This window comes from Anguilla rostrata, chromosome 7 (genome assembly GCF_018555375.3).
Source record: "Anguilla rostrata isolate EN2019 chromosome 7, ASM1855537v3, whole genome shotgun sequence".
NCBI lineage: Eukaryota > Metazoa > Chordata > Actinopteri > Anguilliformes > Anguillidae > Anguilla > Anguilla rostrata.
In genome coordinates, this window is record NC_057939.1 from 35,150,813 (window position 1) to 35,174,982 (window position 24,170).

The 24,170-nt window shown below is 40.8% G+C and overlaps 1 pseudogene; it reads left to right on the top strand.

The window, feature by feature from the left end:
* The first annotated feature begins 2,815 nt into the window (after window positions 1-2,815).
* LOC135258632 (uncharacterized) lies at window positions 2,816-3,858 on the top strand (annotated as a pseudogene).
* Window positions 3,859-24,170: the final 20,312 nt, after the last annotated feature.

A 24,170-nucleotide genomic window follows, 5' to 3' on the forward strand; every position in this document is an offset into this window, starting at 1 on the left:
CTGTCTGTCTGTCTACCCGTTTGTCAGTCAACCAGTATGTTTGCCTGTCTGTCCACCCCTCAGGCTGTCGACCTGTCGGCCAGTCTGTATACCCGCCTGTCTGCCTGTCTGTCTGTATGTCAGTCTGCCTGCCTGTTGTCCTGTCTGCCCGTCTGTCAGTCCCTTTGTCAGTCTTTGGGTTCGCCCCTCTCTTTCCCTGTCTGTCTGTCGCTTAGTGTATCTGTCTGTCTTGCGGTGTGTGTCCCTGCCTGCCTGTCGGTTTGTCTACCTATTTGTTAGGTCTCCCTGCCCAGTTCCATGTTTGTCTGAGTCCAGTTCCTGTCTTGTCCAGTCCAGTCCCGCTCCAGTTCATGTGCCTGGCCCTGTCCGGGTCCCACTCCAGTTCCTGTGCCCGGCGCTATCCGGGTTCTGCTCCTGTTCCTGTGCCCGGTCCCGTCCGGATTCCGCTTCTGTTCCTGTGCCAGGTCCCGTCCAGGTTCTGCCCCTGTTCCTGTTCCCGGTTCCGTCCAGGTTCCGCCCCTGTTCCTGTGCCCGGTCCCGTCTGGGTTCCGCCCCTGTTCCTGTGCCCGGTCCCGTCTGGGTTCCGCCCCTGTTCCTGTGCCCGGTCCCGTCCGGGTTCCGCCCCTGTTCCTCAATCCAGTCCGGATCCCGTCCTGTCTCCAGTCCAGTCCGGATCCCGTCCTGTCTCCAGTCCAGTCCAGATCCCGACCTGTCTCCAGTCCAGTCCGGATCCCATACTGTCTCCAGTCCAGTCCGGATCCCGTGCTGTCTCAGTCCCGAGTCTGTTTCTGTCCGTTCCAGTCCCGAGTCCATTTTTGTACATTCCAGTCCCGAGTCCATTTCTGTCCGTTCCAGTCTTGAGTCCGGTCCTGTTTCTGTCCTGTCCTGTTCCATTTGTTTCCCATTCAGTCTAGTCCCATCCTGTGTGTCACCCCCTCCCCAGGTCAGTCTTCTGGGACATCGGGAGACGTCCCTTATGGGGGGGGGGGGGTATTGTCAGGATTCTGCTCTTGTTTCTGTTTTTCCTTTTTGGGCCGCCAGATGGTGTCTCGTTATCCCTTCCCCCTCTGGGTTATTTGTGCATTGAGTTCACCTGTGTCTTGTTATCCCCGTCTATTTAAGTTCTTTGTTTCTCTGACTCGGGTGCTGGTTCCTTGTGTTCCGCCTGCTTGTGTTCCGCCTGTCTGTGTTGTGCTTGTGTTCTACCTGCCTCTGTTCTGCCTGCGTTCTGTCCTGACTGTTTTCTGCCCTCATTGTGTGTTCCTTGTGCTTCGTGTGTTTTCAAGGATTTCTAGTGTTTTGAGTTCCTCGTTTTTTCTGTTCTAAGTATTTTTTAGTTTTCTTTTGTATTTGCCCTTGGTGGCCTTTTGTTTGTTCTTGGTTCTGTGTTGAAATTAAAGCCTTCGTTTAAAATATACCTTTTGGACTTTCTGTGTTTTTTTACTCTGCATTTGGGTCCTACCTGCCAAACCCTGACACTAATGTACTTTCTATGTCCCTGTCGAGGTCATTGATATAAATGAGGAAGAGCAGTGGTCCCAGGACTGATCCTTGTGGGACTCCACTTCTAACAGCTCCCTGCTCAGATAATATTCCTCCTAATACTACTCTTTGTGTTCTACCCTGTAGGCAGTTCCGATTCCAGTCTTAAATACAATACTAATTCCTACTGTCTTCATTTTACTAACAAGTCTCTCATGTGGTACCTTATCAAATACCTTTTGAAAATCTAAGTAGATAATATCATACGCCTTGCTATAATCAAAACACTTCTTCAAAGAATGTCAAAGGGTTCGTCAGAAATGACCTTCCCTTACAAAAATCATGCTGGCTATCCCTTAGGATGTTGCTATTTTAAAGAAATACTTCCAACTTGTCTCTAATGATAGATTCCAGTATTTTACATATTATGGAAGTTAAGCTTACAGGCCTGTAGTTTCTTGGATCAGTATGGTTCTTATATATTGGTATTATATTACCACGCATCCAGTCCTCAGGTATTTCTCCTGTTTCTAAGGACTGCCTAAAAATACCTGCCAGTGGTTTAAAAATGATCTCAGCTTACTCTTGTTTTAAGGTAGTTGAACCTTGTCTTTTGATTAGACACTTCTCAATTTTCACCTGGTTGGTAGTTGTACATTTTGATAAAGGTTGATCCAAACAGTTTGCTCTGCCTATCAATGAATTTGGTGATTTGAGTGATAATTCATATCTTTGATAATAATTACCAAATCAAATTAAATAAATATATGTAACAAGTTCTGCAGTCCTTCTCCCCACAAACCACACAATCCGTCGTTTTTAAACGCACACTGGCTTTATTGTGTGTTCGATACAAAACACAGAGAGAATGGCATGAGTAACGCAAGGCATTGTGGCATTTTAGGACATGGAAGAGTGGAATGGTGAATACTTACTGTATTATCAACTGCCATAACCGTTGTCACGACCGGCGTGGGAAACGGATTGCCAATGGAGTGCGATTTTTCAGCTTTCCAGCTTGGAAGCAAAACAATGGAACTCAGGTCGCCGAGTTAACAAAGAGGCGTCACATGGCATGCGTAGCAGCTGTAAGACGAACAAACATCACCTTCAGCAATATTTCCTGACACATGTTTGTGTTTTCACGGCATTTTCACACACGTAAGTTATAATCAAAACACATTTAACTGTTATGTGGTTACCGCTAGCTCCGCATACATGGCATAGGGTAGCCAAGCTGTGTTGTTTGTTGTTGGATTGTTGCTACACAGCTAACTTTGCACAACTAGCTGGCTGCATAGCTACATAACTAATCAAATAAATACTGTGTGTTTTTTTTCAGGCAAACCAGCCTATGAAGTGCTACAGTGTCATCCTGACTGGGTACCTTCATTACACCTCGGGCACACAGAAGCCAAAGCAATGCACACTGAGCGGTTTAACCAGAGAACAATGAAACAGCAAGCTCTCACAGGGAACAACACTGCACGTGCAGCACAAATGGATGAAGCAGCACCACAGGATGTAGCTGGAGAGAGGTCAGAGATGGATGAAGCAACACCACCGGATCTAGCTGGCCAGAGATCAGAGATGGATGAAGCTGCACCACCGGATGTAGCTTCACAGACATCACAGGTAGATGAAGCTGCACAGAGGTCAGAGGTGGATGAAGCTGCATCAAAGGACAACACTGGAGAACAGCAGGAATGCAGTTTTTGTAGCCGCAGGCATGCCGAAATTAACCACTTGTTGGACGAGAACAGGATACTGAAGGAAGAGCTCTCCCAAAAGAAGATGCATGAGCATTTCTTGAAAGATGATGACGTGAAGGTCAAGGACTACACTGGGCTTCCATGTTTCGCTGTTGTGATGGGTGTGCTGTTGCAGCTTCTTCCCTGCCTACCACAGACAGGCCGAAAACTTTCTCCTTTTCAAATGCTCCTCTTAACTCTGATGTGCCTGAGGCTGAAACTGCCAATCCAGCACATTGCACACCTCTTCTGCATAGACCGAAAGACTGTCCACCATGTTCAGAGACACCATAGGTGCACTGTTTACACACCTCAGCCCTTTGGTGCACTGGCCAGAGAGACATTGCTTGCAAGGCAGCATACCACATCAGTTTGTGGAGACTTTTGGCATGTTGCAGTTATTGTGGACTGCTTTGAAATTAACATTGAGAGAGCATCAAATCTGAAAGCTAGAGCACACAAGACATTTTACCGCTACAAACACAAGCACACCATAAAGTATCTTATTGGCATTACACCACAGGGAGCTATCTCTTTCATTTCCAAAGGGTGGGGAGGTTGTGCCAGTGACAAGCATGTGACTGAGAACAGTGGCCTTCTTATGTTGCATAACACGTTACCATAATAAATGATGGAAAATCATAGCCATGGCTCACTTGCTGAAGGTGGCTTAACAGGGTCTGCATAATGATGGTAGTAGTCCTCCATTCCAGAAAGACAAACGGCTTTCCTGTGAGTGTGCAAAATCTGAAGTAAGGGTGACAGGTCCGAAAGTGTTTTTTTTGGGGTCACGCTGCAGCCAACACGAGTCTATATCCCTGATATTCTTCTCTCTCCACTGATGCACTTGTTGAGTGTCTTCTTAGCTGCATCAGAGGAGAAGTCGATCTTGTATCCCACCTCCTCTTGGACCTTGTCCACACTAGTGGGCATCATCCAGTAGGCTGGAACGTCAGTGACTGTCTTGGTCCCCCATATCCGCACTGCTACTACAATTTTAGACAGGAGAGGCCCAACATAAATATGTGCAAGACTCTGCTATGCCAGTCATGCATGTGCAGTGTGCACACTCCACTTGGCCACTGGAACTGAGGATCACCCATGGCTTGAGCGGAGGTTCATTGAGGCGTTAAGAGTGCAAAACCTAAGACATAAATAACATTTAAATAAGTGTAAAATGAATGATAAAAAACAATCAAAATAGCCTTCACATTTACAGCTAATCACCACTACAGAAACTAGTCCAAAACAGTGCAGAAACAACAGCAACAACAACAGTGTTTTGGCTGGAAAGCACACTTAGTGAAAGTAAAAAACTTAACCAAAATGTGGCCAAAGTGAAAGACAAACTGTAACGACTAAATATGATGCAGTGTTGGCCTTGGAAAAATAAGTTGTTTTGTTGAGTTTAGAGTGGTGACACAGAGAGGTGTGTGTGTGGTGAGTGGTGATTACCTACCTTTGTGCGAACGACGGTTTTCTGGTTATTGACTCCGAAAATCTGCAGGTCCTGAACCCATCCATTTGTAAACTGAAGGTGGGCCTCAAGAGATTTATAATTTATGAACTACTCGAATGTGTAAGTGCTCACACCACAAACAAGGTAGGAAAACACATCTGGAAATGTTACTGGTGGTAGCTCGTTGAGATCACTCGACCACTCTTTGTGTTTGTTGTCGCTGTGTGCTCATGGATGCTGTAATCAAAATGAATGTAAACAAAGAGGTGTATCCTAAATAATGGTGATCACTACCCAGAATGCAATGCGCCATCACGTGGTTGCATATTCACATGCGGTCAGGAAGGGGATTAAACAGCACGTCACTTCCCACGTGCGTCTCTCATTCCAGCCCTCAGTCTCACTGCAGGCAGAGCATGTAAACAATTACCAATTAATCCTAATCCCAAACAGCTGTATTTGTAGGCCAGCTAAAATGCTCCCTCTCCACCTGCAGATGGCGCCCTAACCACACCACCCCTCCACAATATATTTTACATGTTGGATAAGTGAGGTGTTTTAAAGGTTGATGCACTTCAGTATTTAGAGTGCTGGACATCAAACAAGGGTGTTAACGGTTAAAACAGCTGGGTTCGGAAAATTAAACATTTCAATTAATCCTCACCTTGCTGACAATCATTTTTGATCTTTTTTTTTTGTTGCCATTTTTCTCCCATTTTCTCCCCAATTTAGTCGTTATACCAATTCCCTGTGTGTATCACAGTCCTGGTCGATGCGCTACCTTCTGTTGGTCTGGGGAGGGTGTAGACTACCACATGCCTCCTCTGATACATGTGGAGTCGCCAATCGTTTCACCACTGAATATTCCACTAATATTCCCATTTACATGCAGTCGTGCATACTCCGATTAACGTAATGACGTACGTCCTATGGCTATGCCCTACGGAGGAATTTATAGGATTTTTACACGTATTTATTTATTTTTACATGTATTTACGTCAAAATAGGATTTTTTCAAAGTTTTCCACCAGTGGCGGACTTGTTCGACCGTGCGAACAAAGCCTCCCTCTTTCATTCGTTCAATCACCTTGACAATCATCTTGACCAGAAATGTGGGCTTTTCTTTTATGCATGCATCTCTACCCCAGCCTTGCAAACTGTTGGCTAGTTGGTTTGTTTACAATGCACAGAGCTGACTGTAAACAGGCAAGAGGCCCTGTGTCGCAAACTGTGGTAAAAACCCCAATTGAGACGCATATTCCGAATGCACTGTATACATGTCCAAAGAATGCTCCTAAAAACCAAATAATATTGGCATATTCTACATGTCTTAATTGGAAAATGCTACATTCGGAATAAGGCCTAATTCAGAACATCCAAATGGAATATGCTGTTTACATGACCCGTATCAAATTCGGAATATTGTCATATTTGGAATAATAGTGGAAAATTAGTGTGCATGTAAACGCAGTCACTGTGACTCATTCAGACTTGTCAAACATAACAGCATGTCCTTGTTACCAATATGCTAGCACATGAAGAGTGTCATGTTGCATGTGTTGTATTGAATCTACTTCCAGCGTTAATCAACTCATTTGGCCAAAATATAAGTAATTGGTGTCTTTCTACATGACCTGTCCATTAGTAATTTCAGAACCCTTAGTGTATCCAGTTGTGAATACAGATTTGTCACTTGTATTTTGTGTACCAGCATGGCTCTTAAATCTAATTTCATGTGGCATTAAAAAGATCTTTAAAATAATTTGACAAAACCTGTGTGAACCCTGTACTGGCTTTCATTTAAACTGGTCAAACTCTCCTTCTCTGGGCTACACTATAGCTACTTGTGGGGCTGCTACACACGGTTAGCATTGGAAATGACAAGGACAAGTCAAATTCCAGACCACAGGATGTGTCCATATTCTGAGAACAAACACTGTATCTGGATATATACCACCACACACCCTAGTTAAATTTTTCTTTGTTATTACTGCAATACTGGTAAGATTTTGAAATAGAAAACTGTAAATACTGCTTCAGAAAATAAGTTGCTTCACTTTTGTCATAGGTTAATTGTTATTGGAGTATTTTAACCCCTTAGCGCACATGGCAAATCTGGCCCTGCCCATTTAGGGGGTACCCTATTTAATGCTTAAATGAAGCAAGACATTTGTACCATTTACAATACTAATTTAGATTAGTTTATATTCTTAATTTTGGAAGAAATAAAGAGCCACAAATGGAATTTTCTCTTTTTTAGTTTGCAATGAAATACTGAGAGATTCCATATATACAGCAGGTTAAACTATACTGTGTATCGGGGTTGTCTCTGCGTTGTTTTCTTATAAAGATGACATGACAACTGCTGCGCTGGATCTGCATTCATTACGCTGTACAGAGAGATAAAAAGATTGTTGGAAACAGGTTGCTACTTCGCTCTCAATGGCGCGATAAATGGATATTGCTGGAAACAGGCTCGCTCTCAACGGCACCTTGCTCTCATGGGTCATCAGTCAAAGAGCGACCACATGGTGCACACGTGCACCGATATACAGAACATATACTGTATAACAAGATTTTTTTAAAACAAAATACAGCACAAATATTGCATAGGAAAATAAAATGACATGGAAAATTTAGATGCATTATGCACAAAACATACCTGTACAAAGAGATAAAAAGATTGTTGGAAACAGGTTCGCTACTTCACTCTCAATGGCGCAATAAATGGATATTGTTGGAAACAGGCTCGCTCTCAACGGCGCCTGTTAAAATATCCAAAATATCTTTCAATGTATGTATGTAAAGCACATGTACTTTTCCTATGCGGTACAAAATAAAATAAAATATACATTATTCTGTGAATGGCATGGTATTATCACTTTGGCCAAGACTTTAGTTGGCTAGTACCATATGGCAACACTTTGGCAAATAGTTATAATTTAAAAAAATGCATGACAGAATGCAACTTAAAAATACTTTGACAGACTATGGGATGGCTAAACATTCTGTCATTGCAAGATGAACTATAATTGCACGCTTATGTACGAGTTTTAATAAAAATATTTCTGAGGTCAAAATGGCGTTACCTTGCTCTCATGGGTCATCAGTCAAAGAGACCTCATGGTGCCAGAGGAATTCTATTTGACATGGTTCCGGAGCATACCATTATTAACTTAGAATTCTTAAAATAATTCTTCACTCATCATTAATACACAAATAATTTACATCACTTGACATTGAATAAAGAAAATACATAATGACGTTGTTGTGGTCTCATAAGCAATTATAGTGATTATTAAACAGAAAGTTAAAGTTACAATCTCGAAGATTTCAGTTTCGTTCTCTTTGGCGGTACCAATGGCAAGAAGCGGTAATTGCAGGTGTGTTTTTGGACCTCACTTCCCATAGATCCAACCGGATCCAACCAGTGCCGCCTGTGTGACGTCAGTAAGTTGGCACCTGGGCCACGCCAACTATTACACTTATTTACTGAATAAAAAATTGTTGTTATACAAGTAACGTTATGTACATACTCATTCTCAGTCTTTACACTGCCGAGCCAGGTTAAAATGCTGTAGCAGACCTGGGGTAGAATTAGTGATGATCAATTTCCACAAACTTTCTTTATCCACCTTTTGCTCGGTATGAACGTATTTACACTGCAGAGAAGAATTCGCGGGATTCGCTGTGGCTCGTGCAATTATGTATCTCGTGCATCATCATCGTGAATGATTGTTGTGTGATATTTTTGAAACACCAGCCTTGTTTCTGGTTTTGCTAGCTAAACTATTTGAGAATAAAGCTGAGCTGGGTGTTAAATTAGCAATCAGAATAAGAAGAATAAAACAAAAACAAAGGAGATTTCATCAAAAAAGGGCATAAGGCTGAAGGAACATATGAGGAAGCGTAATAAAATAATAGGACGCTAATCCATACTGCCGTATTCTTTTATTTAGTTTTCTCCGGCTTGACATCTTTACACAGAAATCAGACCCGCTCTGCTCCACCTATACCCTGGCTTATATATTGATGAACTTGATGGCAATGTAAATAACGGTAACGTTAAGGCCAGTTAAGATCAATGATTCGCAACGAGATAAAACGGTTTTAGAATGTTGCAGAGAAATTGCAGCGGTGTGAACTGGTTAGTTGCAGAGCCTCTGAAGCCGTTGCCTGAAGTCTCAGAAGACCCACCTTGTCAAATCACCAAATGCAGTTTTAGAACGTTTACAATCAGACGTCTTGGAATTTTGCATGTTGCATCCAGTCTCGTTGCAAATCATTGATCTGAACTGGCCTTTAGTTAGCTACATTGCAACGCTGCAACAATGTAGCATTGCATTCGAGAGATGGTTTGCGAGGTCGGTACCGGTCGGTAGCGTTAGCTAGCGTTTTTTCTAATTGTTAGCTGACATTAGATTGTGTTAATTACATTAGCTAGCTAGCTAACGCAACGTTACCTGATATGAGAGATGGATACTGTGCGCAACGTTGTCTAAACTAATGTTGCCTTTATTGACATGGTCCGGTAGCTAACGTTAGCTGTGCAAATAGCTGTGTAATTTAGTAACGTTACGTTGTCATCAAATGTAATACGAAATCTACATCAACAAATAATAAGACCTCTCATTTTACACAAAAACTTATTAGGGTTCCATAACCCCCCCACCTTTAACAGTAGCAGACACCGGAAAAAACAGTATGCCGCTCACACACAAATGAGTTGAAGAGCAAGCCTGTTGTGTTAGCTCCGCCTACCCTCTCTGGCGGACCAACCACTGATGGGTGATGAAAACGCGTCACTATCTATGCGCCGCTTGTGATTTTTTTCCGGGAATGTCGCCACAGACACCCAGTTCTTTAATCATAAATTATTATAATAATAGGCTCAATCACCACTGTGTTACCTAATTCAGCGATAGATAGTGACTTAACAGACATTTATTTTAATGAAAATCTTCGAGATTATTACTTTAATATTTTAACCCCCTTTAGTAAACGTTTACTTGGTGTAATCCAATCCCAGAACACCTTTCCCATCAGGAAGCAACCAAGGTGTGTCTTAATCAAAAACTATATGACAAGGCTTTTGGTGTTAAAAGGGCTTTAGTTTTTGAGATACCCCTACCGGCGGTAGAACAAAACACAACAATGTTTTTCCTCATCTCTAAGATATATATGAAATGGATTCTTGTATAAAAATATTTTACTGCAAAAATGGTTAAATTGATAGACATTGTTATACACCCCAAAACTAAAAAAGAACCAAGATATTACCTGGCCGCATGGGAGTTGAGACATATAAACTCATGTAGATTAATAGTACAAGCTCCGAGAGCTTTCAAACTTGACATGCTAGCAGTCAGAAAGTTGCTTAACCTGGAAAAAACCTGAATGTGAATATATTGATGCATGTAGGAAATACAGACCTATGAACACATACCTAAAATAAGCGGAAATGTAAAAAAATATCTATGCAGAATGTTCTCATTTACTTTGTAGTAACTCTGCCATGGATTGTCACAGAAACACAGATGAGGGCTCATTAGAAAGGTGTGGTACTGAATCCAGCAATACCACATGTGTAAATGTAGTTTGCATAGTCAGGGAGTTACATCACTAAATGTATGAGGTGTCCCAAACAAAAGAAAACGAAACATTGACATAATGAAGTCTCCAGTCTAATACCCATTGTCATTATCAGGGGTGAGAAGAATATTGAAAAATTCAACTCAAGCAGAAGTAATACTACAGAGAAAATTCACTTGAGTAAAAGTCAATGAAATTTATGAAATGTCCCAAACAAAAGAAAATGAGAAAGACGCAAATCCAACTAAAGAATAAGTTATGCTACTGCAGAGAAAAACTTACTAATATGTGAATGATTTAGCTTGCCTGGCTGAGGGAAACCAAGCTCCACTCATCTGATGCTCAAGGTCATCCTAACAGCAAATCAATCAACTGAATCAAGTCTGTTTGAGTTGATATCATGTAAAACGCTTGGCTACTGTTAGGCTACTGGTTGGATCCAGCTGTTGCTATAGCTGTATTGTTGTCTTCATGGATATCTTCATAACCTGACAGGTAAATCATTGTAAATATTATGTGATGTGAAAAGGCTGAGAGTGACCTAGCATAATCTAAGTAGCTAAATAGCCTAGCTTAACTAGTAACAAGTACACTACCCACTGAGTAGGCTACGATTAGCACAATTCTTACTGCTAACATCAATAGTGTACCCTACATGTATAATTCAACATTTTATTACATGTGTATGAAAATACTAATTCTGAAATGTATATTTTTCATTTTTACTAGTCTCTTGAATTATGGAGAGTGTCTTACAGACATTGGATCCAAATCTTTGTATCATCTGTGGTAAACATTTAGAAAAAGGCAAGAAACAAGATCCCTACGTCAAAAAGCCCACAGTAGGAGGCCTCCAACGCATACTTAAAGTTGCTCAGAAGAGAGGTGATGATGTTCATAAAACCCTCTCTCCATATACAGATGACATACTTTCCTCCAAAATAAAGGTATCATATCATGTATCATGTAGAGCAAACTACTCCAGTAAGACCAACATCAGTGAGCAGCAAGTTGCAAATGTTGAGAGTGACAGCATATCTGCACCAGTATCATCAAGAAGACTGAGTAGGGTTGATACAACATCATTTAACATACGGAGAGACTGTTTCATTTGTGGGAAGGCCAGTACTAGACCAGAACATCTGACAGCCATTACGACTGGTACAGGCAAGAGTATCAATCAATCAATCAAATTTTATTAATATAGCGTATTTTACAACAGTTGTCACAATACGCTTTACAGACAGCCCTAGCCTAAACCCCCACAGGAGCAAGCCTAAGGCAACAGTGGCAAGGAAAAACTCCCTGTGGCAGATGGGGAGAAACCTTGGAAGGAACCAGGCTCAAGGGGGAAACCCATCCTCCTCTGGTCGGCTCAGGGTGCCGACTGGTGACCAGCATGTCAGCCAGTTTATGCAGAAGATATGATAAGTGATGTGGCTCAGATGATGGGTGGGGCCAGGTGGCGGTGATGGGGAACAGCAGGTGGCGGCAGACGAAGGAGGGGCTGGACCGCAGAGGTGGGGGAGACCAGACGACTCTCAAAGCACTCTCGAGGGTTGGGGCAAGAGCCCCGCCGGCAGCGTGGGGAAGAGGGTGGAAACAGCAGTTAAGGGATTTGCAATATACCAGACAGTGCGTAAGTGCCAGTGCTATGTATTGTGGGACGCCGCCAGGAGTAGAATATGGCTGCATATCTACTAGGACAGGGATGGAGAGCCCATGCAGTCATGAGGGGTAGACAACCATACCCGCCTATCAAGAGCCAGCCCATGTAAAGTCGGGTCACAGCTGATTGACAGGTGACAGTAAGGAAAGGATTGCCACCTAGAAAGCTCTATGACTACAGGCTTCTCGCACCCTGTCTCCAGACTATAACTGATTGTAAGCTTGAGCATAGAGGTGCGTTTTTAATCTAGATTTAAATATTGAGTACCAGAGACAAGGTCCTTCATGCAGCATCAGAAAGACAACATCAGTTGGAGTCAGCATATCTAGAAAGGTTGTGCTCTTTCGAAGGTTCCTTGCTGTCTCCAAGCAAAGAGAGGTCTCCATGGAGACTGTGATGTCTCATGAACTTGCTGCTGTCCCCCCCTCTTTGTTTTATGATGATCAAAGCATGAGTGTTACGCCCCCACACTCGAGAGTCTGTGTGGTGTTGTGTCTGTTTTGTTCTCTGTTCCATTACTGTCTGTCTCCCCAGGGGTTCGTCAACGGTATGGTGGTTCCTCCCGATCCATCGTTATGCTCGTCCAGTCCTGTCAATCATCGTTAGTCTACCTGCTGTGTCCAATCATCTCCCCGCCCCTGTCGTCCAATCAGAAGATGTCCCGTGTCCTATATATTCTGTGTAGTTGCCTATGTTAAAGAGAGGAGAGATATGTGAGTTGTTTTGTTTCTTTTTGTGACTAGTTCGCTAAAGAATAACTGTGTTGTTAAAATTGTGTGTCGTCTGAGTGGGCGACTGGTTCTGTGTATTCGTTTTTTTGTTCGTTAGTTAAGTTGTTTGTTGTAAAATATCTATCATTTATTATTTCGCCTCTGTACATGGTACAGTGTTTTTGTTAATTTTGGTTCTATACACAGTACAGTATTTTTGTTGATTTCGGTTATACACACAGGGAAAAGGGGACAGGTGAGCCACCCACGGGTTTACATTTTTCCATCACGTAGCGATACCTATGTTTAGAACATTAGGTTAGGAACGGGTGCCGCCCCATGTATTTATATTAAATTATATTAGTACGTTTCCTTTTTGTTAGGCAGTTTAGTTTTTTTTATTACTTGCTTTTTGTTGGCACCGTTCTCAGTTCCCTTGTTTCCCTGTGACGATCTTTTGTAAATAAATAATTATTGCCTTAATAAATTGTTTGGTCACTTGCATTGCCACACACACCCACTCCCCCTGCTCTGGGTAGTATTAGGCCCTTCTTCACCCTAGACTTACGTTCCACCAGAAGGGTCATAACAATGAGGAAGACCAGAAAAGCTGACTTTGCTAAGAAACTGGAGTCTGTAGTTGAAGAGACACAGCAGCTGCCTAATGTTGCTGAACCATCAGCATATATCATTGATGGCTTGGCTCTTCTACAGAGTCTTCATGACTCCAGCTTTCAGACATTCAATGACCTGGGCGAGTGTGTCTGGAAAAAGATCACAACGTTAATGGGAAAGGAAGGCATCAACTGTGTTGTTATAGTGTTTGACAGATATGACCATCAACACGCAATCAAAGACCTTAAAAGGCAAAGAAGAGGCAACATCCCAGCCAGCAGACCAACACATATTATCACAGGAAAATCAAGTTTTCCAAACTACAGGAAATACCTGAGGATCAGTGGGAACAAGCCTGCTCTATGCAGCTTTGTCAGCAACTACATAACCAATACAGGGCCACAGAGAATCTCTTCAGAGAACACTTGGCAGTCATCTTGGCAGGTGGCTTTGAAAATGGTGAGGAGGTCAAGATGGTTAGCAAGTCAGGCACTGACAGCTTGATGGATCTTTACAGTGACCAAAAGGAGGCTGACAAAGATTGGTGTTACATGCAATACACCTTGCACAGTCACATTCTCGTCTCATTGTCAAATGTGATGATACAGATGTACTGGTTTTGCTTGTTTACTATTCAAGCAAAGGGATGTTTGGATCCTCAAGTGTTCATGCATTGTGGACATTGCCCAAAGGAAAGATTTGTCCCAGTCTGTTCCATCGCTCAGAAGCTTGGAGCAGCACTTTGTGAGTGTTTACCTGCATGCCACGCCCTCACAGGTTACGATACCACAAGCAGCTTGTACAGAATTGGGAAAACTACTGCCTTCATAAGACTGAAGACCTATCTGAGTGAATTTTTTAAAAATGGCCAATTTTGGACTGTCTGGAATCCTAGAGGAGGCTTTCCCAGTGGCATGAGTGAATGCATAAGTGAATGCCATGATGAGAGAACTTTCGCTTACGCTGAGATATTCCAAAAACAAAATTAGACATGTTATACATCATTATACTTTCAAATATACAAAATTAGAAAACTTATACTCTCACCTACTGAATACATGAATTGTCAATCAAGCCAGACTGTACTAAAAAGGGTGAAAACGCCGTAAACCACACGTGCACTATGCACAACTATTTTGGAAGGTACCCAGGCATCACACTGTGGTCAAGCCAGCCGCCACGTTATTTCTTTCTGCGCGTACACTTGCGTTATTACGGTAATGAACTGAATAATTCGTCGACAAAACGTGGTTTGCCATCACTTTCATTTACTTTACAGTCGATTAATAATATTAGGGTTTGATTCAGAAAGTGAAATGAAAAAATACACTATTTATCATTCTAAACGCCAAATCAATTTCACTGGCTCACCAAGGAGGTTATGACTCGGGAGAATTCACTGTGGAATTTGAATAAACAGAGCCTTGACGTCTCTTATACAGATACAAGGTATCATATCAAGCATATTATGAAAAGGAAATCGTCTGTTTCCAATCACTAATTCCACTTCAGAGAGATTCTAGAAGACCCCAGGTAGCTGCTCAAAAACTTCCAGAACCTTTCACTGTGGAATTTCAGAATAAAGGCCTTTCAAATATATTATGCACTAAAACACAAGGTGTTCTACTCAGAATACTATTAAAAGGAAACTGTCTGTTTCCAATCACTATGTCAACTTCAGATACATACTAGAGGACCCCAGGTAGCTGCACAAAAAGTTCCAGAACGTTTCACTGTGGAATTACAGAACAAAGGCCCTTTGAAAATATTATACAACAAAACAATGTTCTATTCAAAAAATTACAAAAAGAAAACTGTCTGTTTCCAATCACACATTCTTGAGGACCCTAGGTAGCTGCACAAAAAATTGCAGAACAATTCACTGTGGAATTTCGGAATAAAGGCCCTCCAAATATGTTATACACCAAAACAAGATGTTCTACTCAGAAATTTATTTAAAGAAAACTGTCTGTTTCTATTAATTAATTAATCTATCATTAATTCCACTTCTGACACATTCTAGAGGACCCCAGGTAGCTGCTCAAACATTTCCAGAACATTTCATTGTGGAATTTCAGAATAAAAGTCCTTTGAAAATATTAAGCACTAAAACAAGATGTTCTACTCACAATATTATTAAAAGGAAACAGTTTCATTACATTACATTACATTACATTACAGGCATTTGGCAGACGCTCTTATCCAGAGCGACGTACAACAAAGTGTATAACCATAATCAGGAACAAGTATGATGAAACTCCTAGAGAGAAGTACCGGTCCAAGTGCAGGGAACAACCGCATAGTTCAACTTGTACCCTGAAGGTTAAACTGATTAACACTAACAACGAGAACGGCAACAACGCAGTCTATGGAAAAAATACAAGTAGTAGTTAAGACAGTTAATGCACCTAAGTCACCTACGAAACAGCTGCCTAGTTACAACCCTAAGCTTACAGTCATTTACAGGGGGGTAGGGAGGGATGGGGAGAGGTGCAGCATGAAGAGGTGAGTCTTCAGTCATCGTTTGAAATGGGTCAGTGTCTCAGCTGTTCTGACCTCCACAGGGAGGTCATTCCACCATCGTGGGGCCAGAACAGACAGGAGACGTGTTCTGGAAGTGCAGGTGCGAAGAGGGGGAGGTGCTAGGCGTCCTGAGGTAGTAGAACGGAAGGATCTGGCTGGTATGTAGGGTTTGAATATCTGGTGGAGGTATGCTGGAGCTGATCCCTTGACTGCCTGGTATGCTAGGTTTTTATATAAATGGAAACTGCCCTTTGCCAGTTTCCATTTATGCACCCTCGTTCTGCTAACCGAACTCAACTTGAATAATTTCCTGTAGTTCACTTTGTTAATCCCTTTAATAGATTTAAAAGCCTCAATCAAATCTCCCATAAGTATCCTTTTACTAAGCTTGAAAAGTCCAAGCATCTTTCCTCATAACACTTATATTTTATACCCGGAATCAGTCTGGTTGCACATCTTTGGACCTTTTCCAGTGCCTCTATATCTTTCTTGTAGTACGGTCCCCAGAACTGCACACAATACTCTAAGTGTGGTCTAACAAGGGTATTGTATAGGGTGAGTATGATCTCCTTAGATTCATACTCAATACTCCTGGGTATGTATCCCAGCATCCTTTACTGCTACAGCACATTGACTAGTCCTTCCAGGATTTCACTGAGTTTTTTTTGTGATTGTTGTGATCAAAAATGCTTGATTTTGCAGCGGCTTTTCTCAAAAATTGCGATGCAATTTGCGAAGTTTTATGTGATTGTTTTGTGGTAAAATTGCAGGAATTGGCAAAAATTTCAAGTCGAGGAAAAACAATTTGGTAACCTAATTCTCATGATAAGACCACATTTACCATAAACCCTGTCACTTCCTGTTTTTCCATTTGTTTTGTTTTGATGATGAGAGGAGGGTTTGAAGAGCCTTGCTAACTGAGGAGTTATTTTAATACAAAGTTTCCAAGTTGACTTTTGGAGTAAACCAAGTTGTATGCAGTGATAAACGGTCTTTCCCAGCAGAGCAACATGTAATGTTACACTGGTCGAGCTACACTATGCTTGCTAATTATGCTAGATAGCAGTGTTGATAACAAAGCTTTTCCAAAGGAGCTGCCTGCCAACAAAGATATTTGTTTCATCAGAGAACAAATTTATTCACAAAATGGATCACCATTCAACGTTATTGAAGACTCCTGTGACAGATAAGTACTTATGATTACTTTCCCTAACCATTTTGTCTTGCATTTCTTTATGACCGCAGCCCCTACAGACGCATTTTGCCACGTATTTTTTTTATATGCATTAACGCATACGACTCTTTATACGGCTTTGGATTTGGACATTTAATGCGGAGAAATTGCTGGAATTTTGCAAAATTGCAAGCCCCGCAAATATTGCGGAGTTTGGTCGAATTTGCATTGATTATTACGATCGCGATTTCCTGGGGGGACTAATTGACCAGGCTTTGATCAACTATTACGCCTACTCCCAAGTATTTTTCTACATGTGCACATTCTAATTTTGTACCACCCATAAATCCTGCCCGATGTTTCTATTCCCCACATGTAGAACTTTACATTTAGTTATATTGAATTTCATTTACCAGGTTTCTGCCCACTTCTGGATTCTTTTTAAATCTTGGATTGCTTTAGTAGATTCCAAACTGTTGGCTGAACCTCCCAGTTTTGTATCATCTGCAAATTTGACAAGTGTACTTTCAATGTCCGTGTCAAGGTAATTTATGTAAATGAGGAAGAGCAGTGGACCCAGCACCGATCCCTGTGGAACTCCACTTCCCACAATACCCTGCTCAGATAAGATCCCTCCTACTACTACCCTTTGTGTTCTATCCCGTAACCAGTTCTGAACCCACTCTGAAATGCCTCCTGTAATTCCTACTGTCCTCATTATCTGCGCCAGGCGAGAGCCTGGAGGTGATTATGCGTTTGGTTGCGTGTGTGTGTGTGTGTGTGTGCGTGTATCTGTCCACAGCTAATCTCGGATACTACTGGGCCGATCAGCCTAATACTTGTTGTGCATGCTGGCAGCAGGTCAATGATCTGAATTCTTGAATATTTTGCAAATAGGTCAACGAAAAGTATTTTATTTGAATTAATTTCCATCATTGCCATTGAAATGCATTGACTGCTAACTCCTCACTTCTCCTAACCTGCCAGTAGGGGCCGCAAGTGATCAACAACTGCTTCCATTTGGAATGAAAGACCAGCGATGTAAAATGTTCATTTCAACGTTAAAACACCAACAAAATAATCCACCAACTAACAGGGTAGGTTAATGTTTGAATCTGTGGCAGTTATTTTGTTGCCATTTTCACGCTGAAATTTATATTTTACATCGCTTTTGGAATTGTCCCCGTCCAGATTGTTCCTGTCCAGATTTGAAACAAAAGTGCCAGACTATTATGTCAACGTTAGCTCTGTCTAACACATCGTGGCTGATATGAATGACATCAGCTAACATGTCACCACCTTTAGCGTTACTTCACTGAATCAGCGTTTTTGGGATTTTCAGGGACACATGGTAAAAACTTGTAATATTGTATTTGTCTGGTTGCATTGATTGTGTAGCCTCTATTTATCGGCCAGCCGATAAAAATATGCTGATACCGATAATATGAAAAATGACGAATATTAAAGCCGATTATTGGCCGGACAGATAATCGGTCCACCCCTAGTGGAGACTGCTTTTTCAACTTACTTTTCCGCACCTTTGTTGAATGAATTTACACTGTGCATCAAGTATAACCCTTTTGAACCTGCTCCACTTTTCATTCACAGTCCTGCAATCAAGAAGTTGCACCCAGTCTACCTTACTTAATTCTGATCGCATCTTTTTAAAGTTGGCACACCTAAAATTTTATATCCTGGAGTTAGATGGGGCCCTCTTAGTTTTCCAAAATACATCAAACCTAATTGTGGAATGATCACTTGTCCCAAGTGGTTCCATTACCTCTATACTACAAATTCTGTCAGAGTCATTATATAACACCAGATATAGAATTGATTTCCCTCTTGTAGGCTGTCTGACATACTGTGCTAAAAAAAGGTCATTTATAACATCTAAAAATTCCTCCTCCCCTTTTCCTTGTCCTGTCACCAATTCGCATTTAATACTGGGGTAATTGAAGTCGCCCATGATAATAGTCTCACCTCCTCTGCAAGTTTGTTTTATATTTTCAAAGAGCATTTTATTCACACTACTGTCTGAAGCTGGTGGTCGGTAACACACTCCTATGTTAAGCCCCTTCTCATGTTCCCCTATGAGCTTAATTCAAATATCCTCCCTAAGCATGAGCTGGTCAATTTCTGGAATGTCTTGCACATTAAGAGCCACACCCCCACCTCTCTTACTGGATCTATCCTTCCTAATAAGTTTACACCCTTCTATATTATATTCATCCCCATCCCCTCCCCCCAGCCACATCTCTGTAATCCCTACTATGTCATAGCCCCTACTATTAATATCAGCCTCAATTTCCAAAACTTCTAGCATTTAAACAAAGACATTTCAGACATTTATTGCTTGTACACATCCTCTCCTGTTCCCTCACTCCCCGCTGTCCAAAGCCACCCTTACTAAAATTTTGCTTTAAAAAGACTTTATTAATGTTTTCACTATTATAGGTAGCCTTGAAAGCTTCCATCTGGGCAGTCTGTGCCTCCCTACCCATTTTACTCTATCCTCCCTGCCCCCCAAGTCTCAAGTATTTAATCACTAATTCCAGTTCATTTAAATTATTGAACATGTCAGGTAAGCACACAAAAACATCTTCAAGAGAACACTCAGTGATATTTTTAAATAAAGGCCATTTAACTCTGACATAAAGTAAGTGAATATGCTTTATTCAGCATGTTTTAAAAATGTCATTTCCATTTCCATTTATCGATTTCTATATAAACACACTTCAAATCTCAAGTGAACAAAAAAGGCATATTCACAGGTCTTTAACAACAACAAAAAATAACAGATTTAGTTCCTGTTTCATAAATAAATCTAGCATAAGGAAAACTATTTTGGTGCTGCAAAATAACAGAGCATGCTGTGCTCCAATCAAATTGAAATAGCATGTACACAGACATTAACATGTGCTAAAGGCTGATACATTGACCCCTTACAGCCTTATGCACATAGGCAACAATTCCAAACGCCTGCCCTGGCTTCTTCAAGCTCCTGCATGTCCATACCCAGACAACTTTCGTGGAACCACCTCTCACAGGTGTCACACTGGATCTGTAAATTGGTAATGTGACAAGACTTAAGATGACTTTCCGGGTGCTCTTGGATATGTTACATCTCCAGAATAGGGAAGCAAGGTCATTGGCAAGAAGGTTGACTATTTCTGTATAATGATTGTTCGTTGCTGGGTTGGATTCCTTGTAAATTCTAACTGAGCAATTTCTTGCATATAGATTGAAAAAGCCACAGTTACATAGTTACAAGTTACATTACCTCATCATTATGCATCTTTTTGATCCACTACTACATCTCATACTTTTGTCTTCAAAAGGAGTTCAAAACCTTCTAATCTAAAGAGTAAAGTAAGTGTTTGTCCTGAGGCATTGGAGATCATTGTAGATGTAATCTTTATTTTGGGAAGCTAATGCATTTCCAAAACTCCTTCTTAGAGCATTAAGAAAGGTTGGCTATTTTATGATATGGTATGTCCTTTAATTTATTTTGTTGAGAAAAACACTCACCAATGAAAATGTGAAGAAGTAGTGGTTGCGAACCGGAAACTAAACCAGTCGCCTTGGCCATCTACGAGAGAAAAAAGAAAAATGGAGAGAAGTCTTCAGGAGTTTGTTTCAATTCAATTTTTGTGCAGCTACCTGGGGTCTTGTAGAATGTGTCTGGAATTAGTGGTTGGAAACAGTCAGTTTTCTTTTAGTAATTTTTTGAATGGAACATCTTGTTTTAAGTGCATAGTATGTTTAAAGGGCCTTTATTCTGAAATTCTACAGTGAAAAGTTCTGGAAATGTTTATGTAGCTGCCTGAGGTCCTCTAGAATGTGTTTGAAGTGGAATTAGTGATTTGAAACAGAAAGTTTCCTTTTAATAGTATTCTGAGTAGAACATCTTGTTTTAGTGTATAGTATATTTTCAAAGGGCCTTTATTCTGGAATTCCACAGTGAATATTTCTAGAACTTTTTGTGCAGCTACCTGGGGTGTTCTAGAATGTGCATAAAGTGGAATTAGTGATTGGAAACAGACAGTTTTCTTTTAATAATTTTCTGAGTAGAACATCTTGTTTTAGTGTATAGTATATTTTCAAAGGGCTTTTATTCTGAAATTCCACAGTGAATTGTTTTAGAAATTCAGAGCCAGTGAAATCGACTTGGCATTTAGAACAATAAATAGCAAGGAACCACATTGCATTCACAAAAGAAAAAAAAGACACCTTATAAAAGACACCTTATCTCGTAATTATCAGTTACTATCTCGTAATTACAAGAAAAAATCTCATAATTACGAGAAAAGATCTCGTAATTATGCAACCAGGATCTCGTAATTATGAGAAAAGTTAAAGGACCATACCAGTGTTACTACATGTCATTGTCCATTGTCAACATCGGCTACATAGTTTACATAAACCTCAACCATTTTTCCCAAAATTGCTTTATTTTTGAGATATCGTGCTTGTTTACGTTTTGTCCAGACAGACGTCATTCACTGCCATTCATGTTGAAACGGTGTGGAAAAAAACTCTACGAGACTTGAAAGTTGTTAGGTATAGGTAATTCACCCTTTTGAAAATCACTACGCTGTTTATCTTATCTAAAATTACTGTAATACAAGCCATTCAAATTTGTGCATAATATCAAGTTCAAGAGCGTCTGTTTCGCGTCGGGCCAAACCACGCCCCTTAGCTGTGATATAATAACCATATACCACGCCTGTCGTGAGCTATCTATTCAATATTTAATCTGACTGTAGAATGACGATATAATTTTTGAAAACTTTGTCTTGTTTATTTGGTTATTCAGTGAGCAGCGTTTTCACTGCTGTATTGGTATATCTTAGGGCTATTGTTGGGTTTATCTTGTTGCTATGACAGAATACGATTTTTGAGTGGTGAAAGAATATTTTTATGAATGCCCAAATAGACAATTCCATTATGTCATGGATGGGGGGTGTAGTCGCAGGGTGTAGAGACTACAGGGAGGGGGTGCTTGTTAAATTAACGACCAGAGCGACAATGGTGGCACTGCGAAACTCCGTATTCAGCATAGTTGTCGTATATCGTCTACTAATGAACTAAAACAAAAAGTGTTTTTAACTTATAGTTTGGTTGCAGTAGAACTGAACGTCTGAGTTCAGCAATCTCGGCACGCCAGCGTGCCGACCACTAGGGGCTTTGCACTAAGAGATTAATAAATACAATACATTACAATAATATTTTTAAATGAAAGACTTAATTTTCTAATTTAAGTAAACATCTCCAGAGCCAGAACTTTGTAGATAGGCCACTGGCAGCAATTGCTCTGAGTTTTTTCCCCAGTCCAGCATGCAAATTTTCTCCAACTATGCCATTTTATGACAGATAGCCCATAATCAAGGTTTTGCCTTGTGTTTTGGTTATTTGTCCTGTTGGACAATTGCATTCATGGACTGAAACAGGTTTTCCTTGAGGATTTGTCTGTATTTGGCTCCATCCATCTTGCTTTTGATGGCAACAAGCTTCCCAGTCCCTCCTGCTGAAAAGCAATCTAACAGCATGATGCTGCCTCAACCATGTTTGACATTAGGGATGGGGTTACCAGGGTAATGAAAAAGAGAAGTCATTTAAAAGTCAAAGAAAAAAAACACTTCCTTTCATCATTTTGGCTCATTTTCTTCAATAGCAATGTACTTCAAAAATGGAATATTAATTCACCAACTTTACCTCAGTGTATTTCTCTGCACAGTGGAACAGTCAGCAAAAGATGACACTTGATCCATCCATACAGGCGGTCATATCAGTCTATGCCTGTGAAAGAGGCAGGGATTGATTGTGTAATATGAGGAAATCTCCCAGAGTTAATCCTGGAATTTTAACAGAGACACTGACAATTCTTGAACAGATTGCCATTACATCATTGGGGTAATTAATTACGCTAATCTTAGACATCGCTTACCAAGCTCTTTGGCTTGTCTGCACCAACTGCTCTTTCTCCCTTCATTTGTTTCGTGATGCAGTTGGCCACTCAGTATAATGGTTCTCTTGTGCTTCTGCTATGAAAAAAATGACGTAAGGAAAATGCATTTCGTGAGGAATTGGCGAAATGCTTGCTGACAACTTTGCTTGTTGTCCTTAGAAACTCCAGGACTGGCAACTAAAATTTCAGTGTGGGGAGCTGAGATTAAGAATGAGCATGTGTGTATAATTCTTTCCGGGATCATTTACATTAAATTTATCTCTGCACTGCTTCTGTATGCCATCATAGGATAAACTGAATTGTATGTAGGCTATTTCTGACAAAATTATGCATATGTGTCAGACAATAGGTATGTCACATTTTAATTCCATTTTCCTCTTCAGTTTGGAATGTCAAGTTGTAATTGTGGGTCCACCCTTGTCAATGTATGAGAGCCAGTACTGGCTTGTACATCTTTCAAAAAATGTGAAGTCAACTGACAGATTAATTTCCACTTTGCAACCTGCAATGTGCCACCGCCTCCATTGAACTGTAAACTATAAACAGTAACAGCAGTTCCAATAGGGAAGAAGACATCTTGATGGGAGGACAGAATTCAATACAAAGGCTCCCCAACCTCGGTCATTTACAGTAGCTGTCTAACATAACTAGCTAGCTAAAAGTAAGTTACTTGCAGGTCCAACAGAAAACAGGCCAACTCCACATCGCTTTTCATTCCCTTGGCGAACTTCAGCTGATGCCACCAAGAAAAAGAAATTCCAAGGTTGACTCTAGTTAATGAGCGAGCCCTGTAATTTTTGCTTCACTGTATTTAGGCTTCTCAGCATCCATCGTTGCAGCAACTAACAATCAGCAAGCACTTCTGGAATTTGTTCCAAAACCACAGACTCTGTAGCCACTCCCACTTCTCCCCACACAGAAAAGAGTGCCGCGCCCAGAAACATCCCAAACACATTTTAAAATAACAAATACAGGTAAAAGGTGAAGGAATTTGGTGAAAATAAGTAAAGACATAGACTACCAGTGCATCATAAATATGCCATAATATAATATCATAATATGGTACCCTAAGTTTAGAGTGACAAACATGAAACGCATTTCAAATAATATTTTCTGTAGAAACTACAGTTTCGATTAGATTTACAGAACCAAAGAATAATTTTTTCAGAGTAGGCTATATTTTCCCCCAATTCTGCCACTCACAAAATGTAACACTTCAATAAATAT